The sequence below is a fragment of the Ailuropoda melanoleuca genome, chromosome 13, assembly GCF_002007445.2.
Source record: "Ailuropoda melanoleuca isolate Jingjing chromosome 13, ASM200744v2, whole genome shotgun sequence".
NCBI lineage: Eukaryota > Metazoa > Chordata > Mammalia > Carnivora > Ursidae > Ailuropoda > Ailuropoda melanoleuca.
The window spans coordinates 56,379,870-56,389,011 of NC_048230.1; positions in this window are offsets into that span (position 1 = coordinate 56,379,870).

Sequence of the window (9,142 nt, forward strand, 5' to 3'; positions counted from 1 at the left end):
GGCGCGGGCGGAGCCGCCTCGAAGGTGTCCGTGGCTGTGGCCGGCGCCGGGGCCTGCGGCGCGCCCAGCGGCTCCAGGTACGGGCTGAAGTCGATGGCGCGCTCGTGGTCGCCGATGCTACCCAGCTCGCCGGCGGGGGGGCGCGGCCCGGGTCTGGCCGCGGGGGGCGCCGCGGGGGCCGCCTTGCCGGCGTACGCAGCAGCCAAGCAGTCCGCCTCGTAGTAGAAGTTGGCCACTTCCATGGATTTAAAGGCAGGCGGCGGCGGCAGGGGCAGACATGCTGGGTCCCAGGCCACCAGGCGTTGCATGAACGCGGGTGCCCGGGGAGGGGGCCTGGGGCTGCCCGCTCCGGCCGGCCCGCAGGTGGCGCGGCCTCCTGGCTCCGAACTGTCGCCGCTGTGTCGCTGCTGCTGCTGCCGCTGCCTCCGGGGTGGCCGCTACTAGTGCGGGGGCTGACGGCTGGACCCTCGCGTGGGTCCCCTTCCCGGTCCCGTGCGCGGCTCTGACTCGCTAAAGTTTCTCCTGAGCCCGGTTATTTATAAAGGCGGCCCATGGCAACGGCTGCGTCACGCTGGCAGCCGCCCCGGCCCCTCCCGCCGCCGCCGGGACGCGGTGTGGCGGCCCAAGACCCCCGGGAGGGCGTCGGCGGGGCACGGCTGCCAGACCCGAGACCAGGAGTGCGCCCTCGGGGGTCGGCGGGCCCCGGGGGGGGCGGCCTTACGCCCCCTGCCCACCCCCACCCGGCGGCCCCGGGATTGGAAGCGAAAAGGGGAGGTGCGACCCCGCCCCCGGACCGCCCCCTCTGGGCTGGAGGCTGTCCTGGAAGGGGGGGGAATCCGAGGAGGGGGCAACGCGATCGCCTTCCCCCACCCAAAACACGGCCGCCGCCCGCCCCCTGCTGGAGGAGGAGGTGGCTTCAGGATCGGCGGCGCCAAGCCCGGACGCCCCACTGAGGAGGCGCTCCCCATGCCGGATCCCGGAGACCCCAACCCCCGCCCCCCAGGTCTGGCTCCTGAAGAAGTGACCCATCTCCACGGCCCTTCCCCGGGCGCGGCCCCGCCCCCAAACTTGCCCCCATCCCCAGCTCTTGGGAGGAGGGGATTCCACGCTGGTAGAGACTCCCCTCTTAAAGCCACGTCCAATACAAGGACCCTGATTGGGGGGGGGGTGGAGGGCAGTTCAAGGGAGCACTCCACTCGGGCTTCTGCTGTGGCGGCTGCGCCCCTCCCCTAGCCCCGCCTACCGGACCTGCCCACCCCCTTAGACCACACCTGGGTCCTCTCTGGCCCCACCCCACCCTGACCTGGTCCCAGGGAGGTGGAAGGGGGCGGGGGTGCTAGACTCTACCACACTATGTGACCTTGGGCGAGTCACTTCACTTCTCCAACCTCCAGCCATGAAGGTGCCGTTACAGTTATTATTAACTGTATTACTGTCTCCACCACAGATTTCCAAACATAAGGCTTCATTTTTAAGTCAACTCTGGGAGGCACATTGGAAAGAAGCCACCCCCCACACAGGGTACAAAGAAGCCCGGGGGAGGGGGGGGAGATAGGACACCCAAGGTCACATGGTCTCATGTCCCCCACTAGTCTCAAAAGAAGAGCTCTTGTCAGGGCACCCTAAGACCTATTTGCCAATCTGAGACCAAATAACCTACTTCTGATGCTGAAGATGGGGATGCCAAGCCAGATGCCACTGAGAGCCATGCAGAAAAGAAGGGACTTCCCCCATTGTTAGCAAGTCCCCGCTTTGTATTGAGGGTGGGCCTGGACACAGGGTCCACTTTTCCACCCCGGCAGGAGGATGCTTTTGCTACTCCTGGTACACAGATGGGAAAACAGGCCATGGCCCATCCTGGATTGGAACAGTGGGCTGCACGGGCTCAAAGGGCTGCTTCGCCTCTCCAGCCCCATTCCTAGGCCATTTGGGCAGCTCCTTGGGCCCACCCTTCTGCCATTCCTGGTCCAGGTGGCCCAGGCAGGAGCTCCCAGCCTGCCTGGGGATAACCCCCGGCCCACTGACCCCAGCCCTGGCCCTGGCAGGCCAGCAGGCATTGCTCAACCTTCAGTGTTATCTGCTGAGCTGGGGTGACCTCCGCCCCAGAGAGCTGGAGAAATGACATCTCCAAGAGCCCTTGGGGGGTGGGGGGAGCAAGGAAGAACAGGATGAAACACTGACCGGGCCTGCTGGCTTTCTGGGCCTTCCCAGCAGCCTCTGGGCCAGGGAGGGATCTGAGGCCCAAGGGCCACTCAGTCAGGCCTTCCAAGCTGCAAAGTGGGACGCTCATACCACCTCCAAGAGGCCCTCCTGGCCCCACCTGCTGGTGAATTTCCTTCCCAGCCTGTCACCAGCTACCATTACCCTACTGGTCCAGTCTACCTCAGTCTCCCCCCACCCCCGCCAAAAGACTGCCCATTCCATGAGGGCTGGCCCACGAATACTAGACCTCCTCCACCGGGCATGATCAAAATTTACCAGTGGTGAATGCATTTGCTACTACCTGGACCAAGAACACTGTTCCCCTAGCTCTGTCCACTCCTCAGGGCTCAGCTCAAAGGTTACCTTCAAGAAGCCCTCCCTAACCTCCCCGTCGAAAGTCCCAGACCCTCAGTCTTTCACATTCCCATATTCTTTTTACAATCAAAATCATCTCTCCTATGCATGTGGCTTTCTGTCCCCACTGCCCTGTCCCCATGTCACCCTGTCAACAGGGCAGGGATTTTTGTTTTGTTCATTGCTGTGCCCCAGTGCCTAGAACAGTGCCCGACACAGGGAAGATGCTCAATGTATGGAGGAAGCGGAGAAAGTGAAGTCACCCGTGTGCTGGGCTATGTACCCTCAGACAGGATGGCTTCCCTTTCTGAGCCTCAGCAGAACTCCCCCAACACACACACCTATCAGGGTTCTGGGGAGATTGCAGTGAGACCTGAGGGGGTCTGAAGCTAATTAGAGGATTTGCTGTGTGTCCTCAAGGATGTCTTCCACCCTCTCTGAACCACATTTTAAGGTGTCTGCATGTATTAACTCATTTAATCCTCTTGATAATTTGTAGGAAGCAGATCCTATTATCTCCACTTTACAAATGAGGAAACTGAGGCCAAGGTCACATTTAAGGGGTGGGAAGGACTAAAGTCTTTCCAGGCTCACCTTCCTCCTTTGAGTTTGTAATAAAAATGGGTCTGGGGATGTGAACCCCATTTTCTGAATAGAAGAGCTGAGAGCCAGAGGTGGGGGCCCCGGAGTCACACAGTGAGTCGAGGGGCAACCGGATCCTGGTGACCAGCCCCCAGGGACCAGACTCAGCCCATCCGGGTCTCGTTCTGCTGGCCTCCAGGATGGACTTCACCCAACAGACACTGAGCCTTTTGCTTCCTGCCCTTCTCTGCTCAAGATTCCCCACTCTGGCCTGACGGTGAAATCAGCGGCCACCGCAGTGCCACCCCAGGTGCCCGCACAGAGGCTGCCTGCTTGGGTGACGTAAGCCCTTGTTTTTACAAGCCTCGTTGCTCAACAGGCCCTGCCTGCTGCTGCACCATTAACGCTCAGCCTCCCCTCCAAGGAGGGTCTGATGGGTGCGGATCTACCAGGGCTCAGAGGCCACCAGCCCACCCCATGGCCCTGCGCCAGGGAGAGCCCAGAAGCCAGGTTCCACCTGACACCACCCACAATGCCCTCTACCGGTTACCATCCCACCTGGGTGTCTGTAGGAGCCAGGGGTGGGGAAGGGTCTCAAACGGGCAGCCAGGAGTCACATCTAACCCACAGACATGCTCAGTGTGACCCCCTGGTGTTTTGCTTTATTGTGGGGGTTTTTTTTGTCCTAATGAATTTATTGCCAACATTTAAAAATCAGGAGACTTCACATCAAAATTCCAATTTTCAGCTTCTCTTAAAACCAGAATCCGTGGGCTGGGCCTATGTGGCTGCAAGTGTGGGCAGAAACCCGGTGAGGGCTGTGGAGGAACAGGCTCTTTCCTACCCGGATACACACCCTCCTCTGCCCCCAAACCTCTTTCAAAATCCCTTCTCCCAGCCTCTGCAGCTTCTCCGCAGCCCCATTTTCAGGAGGAGAAAACCAAGACAGCTTGCCCAAAGGGAGTCCCAGTGTTGCTCCCTTGTTGGAGAATGGTTAATTAAAGGTGTTCGCAGGGGGCGGAAACCAGCCAGCAGGTAGAAACAAGACTGAAAGAGGAACCATCAGAGATGGTCCATGGAGCCGGTCTCTAGTGGCTCTGGAATGGCAGGCCTGCAGGGGTGGGCTTTGGTTCCTGTTCTTTGCCCTCCTGCCTGGCACAGTCCAATGTGTTCTCTAGACCTCATTCCCTGGACTACAGAATGGGATAATAATATCCCCTCTGTCTTGGGGATTCTGAGCCACAGTTCCCCCCCCCCACTTGCCCACTGTGGCACATGGGAGTGCATCCCCTTGGCCCCCAGCGGGCCTGGTAAGTCATGAAGCCTCACAAAGTAGGCTGATGGGAAACAGGTCCAAAGAGGGTTAGGACCTCCCCCTAGATCACAGTGAACCAGTAAAAGAGCCAGACTGAAAAGCCAGATCCCTGATTCCAAGATTTTCCCCACTACACCTCCTCTTTAAAGCTTCACTTTTCCCATCTACCAAATGGGGCTGAAATTAGATCCCAGAGGGCTGCCAAGCCAAATACCCTGGGATCCAGAGTTTTGGAGACCTAGGAGATGCTCAGGGCTGGCTCGTGAAATTGTCTGTGCGTGTGCTGCCACCATGTGGCGTGTTCTGGGAATGCAGGAGTGATTTAAGTGAATCCTCTTGCTTTGGGATACAGATGCCGGCACTATGGCTATGACAGATACTCAGAGGACAGAAGCAGGCTACTGAAAGAATTAAAAATGTCCAACGAAACAATGTCTACAGACAAAAGGTGCTCATTTGCACTTAGTCATTCATCAAATATTTTTTGGCACCTACGGTGGTTCATACCCTAGAAACATATTCATGAACAAGACAGAGCGATTCCTGTTTTCATGGTGTTGACATTCCCCTTGGGAAGACAAACAAGAAACAAGATAAATGAGTAACGTATACATTGTGTTAGATCCTGGTAAACACCCTGGAGAAAAATACAGCAGAGGAGGGAAATGAGGGGTGCGGGCAGGGCAGTGGGGGCAGGGGCGGTGGCGGTGATGTGGATTTTAACTTTAGATTAGAGTGGTCAGAGGACGCCTCACTGAGGTGACATCGGAGCAAAAACGTGAATGCAGATAGCTGTGGGGAGGGTGGGTCAGGCGTGCAGGGGAGCAGCAAACGCAAAGGCCCTACCGTAGGAGCATGCCTGGCCCATGCAGTTGCTGTGAGTGGAGTAGATGGACAGTAGGAGAAAATTATTTCAGAAATAGTGGGGACCAGCGGTGCCTGGGTGGCTCAGTCCATTAAGTGTCTGACTTGGGCTCAGGTCATGATCTTGGGTCTTGGGATGGAGTCCCACATCAGGCTCCCAGCTCAGCAGGGAGCCTGCTTGTCCCTCTCCCTCTGTCCCTCCCCCCGCTTGTGGTCTCTCTCTCTCTCTCAAATAAATAAATAAATATTTTTTTTTAAAAAGAAAGAAATATTGGGGCCTTATCACACAGGGCTTTGTGGGGCACTGAATAGACTTTGGCTTTTACTCCAGGTGAGCTGGGAGCCATGGAGAGTTCTGAGCAGACGAGGAAAAGGAACTGACTTGGGTTCTAACGGAATCCCTCTGGTTGCAAGTGGTGGGGTGGGGAGTGGACACTCCTAGCAGTCAAGGCTGAAGCAGGGAGCCCAGGGAGGAAGTAACCACAGTCCATGCAGGCAGCTGATGGGAGACTCTACCAACGGGGTGACTGTGGAGGTGGTGAGAGAAGGGGTCAGATTCTGAATCTGTTTTGAAAGTAGAACCTTCAGGAATTGCTGAAAGATCAAGTTATAAGACAGCCACACACCACATGGACCACTCCGTAGCCATTTAAAGGGATAAAGGTATATGACTACCAGAAGCACTGGCCCCCAAAAGAAAGTAGATAAGTCAGACGATGTTAAAATCAAAAACTTCTGGGGCGCCTGGGTGGCACAGCAGTTAAGCGTCTGCCTTCGGCTCAGGGCGTGATCCCGGCATTATGGGATCGAGCCCCACATCAGGCTCCTCTGCTATGAGCCTGCTTCTTCCCCCTCCACTCCCCCTGCTTGTGTTCCCTCTCTCGCTGGCTGTCTCTATCTCTGTCGAATAAATAAATAAAAAATCTTAAAAAAAAAAATCAAAAACTTCTGTGCAGCCGAGGGGAAAATCAATAGAGTGGAAAGTCAGCCCTAAAGAATGGGAGAAAATACTTGTAAGTCATGTATCTGATAGGTTAATATCCAGAATACGTAAGGAACTCCTACAACTCAACAACAGAGAAACAACCCAATTAAAAATGGGGAAAGGACTTGAAATAGACATTTCTCCAAAGAAGATATGTGAATGGCTAATAAGCTCATGAAAAGATTCTCAACGTCACGGATCGTTAGGGAGATACAAATCCAAACCACCACGAGAGACCACACCCCACACCCACTAGGATGGCTACTCTCAAAAAAAATAGGAAATGACAAGTGTTGGTGAAGATATGGAGAAACTATGCACCACACCGTTGGTGGGAACGCAAACTGGTGCAGCCACTGTTGGAAACAGTACAATGGTTCCTCAAAAAATTAAAAAGATGAACTACCCTATGATCCGGTAATGATCTAGGTATGTATCTAGTATGATCTAGCGATATATCCCAAAAGAACTGAAAGCAGGGTTTGGACAATATATCTGCACACCCATGTTCATAGCAGTGTTATTCACAATAGCCAAAAAGGTAGAAGCAACCCAAGTGTCTATTGATGTATAAATGGATAAGCAAAATATGGTCTATACATACGACAATTATTCAGCCTTTAAAGGGAAGGAAATTCGGATATACTACAATATGAATGAGCCTTGAGGACATGATGCTAAGTGAAATAGACCAGGCACAAAAGGACAAATACCGTATGATTCCACTTAGATGAGGTCCTGAGAGCAGTCAAATTCATAAAGACAGAAAGGAGTGTGGTGGATGCCAGGGGCCAGGGGAGAGTAGAGTGGGGAATTGTTTAATGGGGACAGAGTTTCCATCTGGGATGATGAGAAGCTTCTGGAGACAGATGGTGGTAATGGTTGCACTACAGTATGAACATATTTAATGGCACTGAACTGTACATTTAAAAATAATTAAGATGGTAAAGTTCACCTTATCTGAATTTTACCACAATTAAAAAAAAAAAAAGGACAAGGCAGATCTTCATATGTCAACATGGGAAGGTGCCCAAGGGCCCTATGAGGTGAAGAAGCATGTGGTGGAGCAAGATCCTGGTGAAGTTGTGTTTGTCTTGAAAACATTTGCCATTAGCTTTTAAAAAAATGTTTTTAATTACACATAGTGTTGATGGTGCAGGAAAACAAACACTCTTACAAACTTCTATGCCATGTAAAGTGGCAGAACCTCTAGTTGTACTTTGGCCCAGAAGCGTCGCTGAGCCCAGAAACGCTGGGCTTTTATACTACAAAGATACTCACAGCTGCACAAAGAAGAATGGCCATAGTAATAGCAGGAGTGTGTGGACAGCGTCAGTGGCTACCATCACCAGGGAATACTGTGCCGCTGCTGGGGAGGAAGATGAGGGAGAGGATCTAGCCCAGCACTATCCCACAGAACTTTCTAGAATGATGGCAATGTTCTACATCTGTGCTGTGCCCTATGGGAGCTACAAGCCATATGTGGCCAGTGAGCACTTGAGGCTAGTGTGATAGAGGAAATGGATTTTTAATTTTATTCAATTTTAATTAAATTTAAAGAGCCTCCTGTGATTGGTGAGTACCGCACTGAACAACACGCATCTAGAACCAAGATCTCTCATTAAGAGAAAAAAGCCAAGTGCGGGCCAGGATGCGTGGTGTGCAAACCCCCACAGAACTGAGAGGAGGTGCAGGAATTCACCCATGTGTGTGTTTGAGGAGGTTTCTCCCAATGGAAGGGCCATAAGAAACTGGCGACCAGGGGCAGCCTAGGGCCCAGGGTACTCTGAATACTGCTGTGTGATAACACACCCCAAAACTTAGAGGCTTAACACAACCGCCATTTGGGTTGCTCCCAACCCTGTGGGTCAGAAATCTGGGCAACTGTCTCTGCTCCAGTGCCAGCTGCTGGCTGGAATGTCCAAGGCGATGCCTTTACCCCATGTGTGACATCTTGGCTAGGATGGCCCGGATGGTTGATGGTGGGCTGGAGCATATGTCTGCCAGCTTAGTCCTCGGTCCCTCGGTTCCCCGTTATGTAGTCTCTCCTTCCCCACGTGGTCCTCCCAGCACAGTAGCCACCCCTCTTATACAGCAGTTGGCCTCCCCCAGAGCACAAACACGAAAGCTGCTAGGCCTTCTTTAGGCTTAAGTCCAAAACTGGCACCACCATTTGTCCTATAGGTGGGACTACAGAGGGGCACGCACCCCAGGGGCAGGTTCACTGGAAGCCACGAAAGTAAGTCTTCCACGGGAAGAGGGCTGGGGGCTGACGTGGGAGGTGGAGGAAGACCTACATTTTTTTTTCTAGCTTTAAAACGTTCATAACAGATATGTGTTACCTTATTATGTGTTTGAGTTTAGAAAGCCATGTTACATGGTCCTGCCTCCACACCTTTGCCTGTGCTGTTCCCTCTGCCTCAACACCCTTCCTTTCCACCTGCAGCGGAGACAATGCCCGGAAAAGCTTTTCCCTGAATGCCCAAGTCAAATGACTCCCTGTTTCCTCTGCACTCCCCACACTTTGTGCCTCCAGAATCTCATTCTGCCCTTACTGGAGTTAGTTTCAGGTAATCTGCCTCTCCGGGCGGCCATTTAAGGTCGGCCTAATCTAGGTCATGTCTGTACACACGTATACATACACACAGTGAAATCATGCAGGTGCTGAGTACGTCCTCAGTGATTTGGGGACCCAACCACTTGCCTGACCCACAATCTCCCCACCCCACTGGGCCTTTGCGGGCGTCTGTGGGCGCACTGTCTAGAATCGCCACCAGGTGGCAGTAGAGCCCAGCCTCCGACCTCCCCAGCGTCTCTGAGCTGAGAAAGCCCCCTCCCCC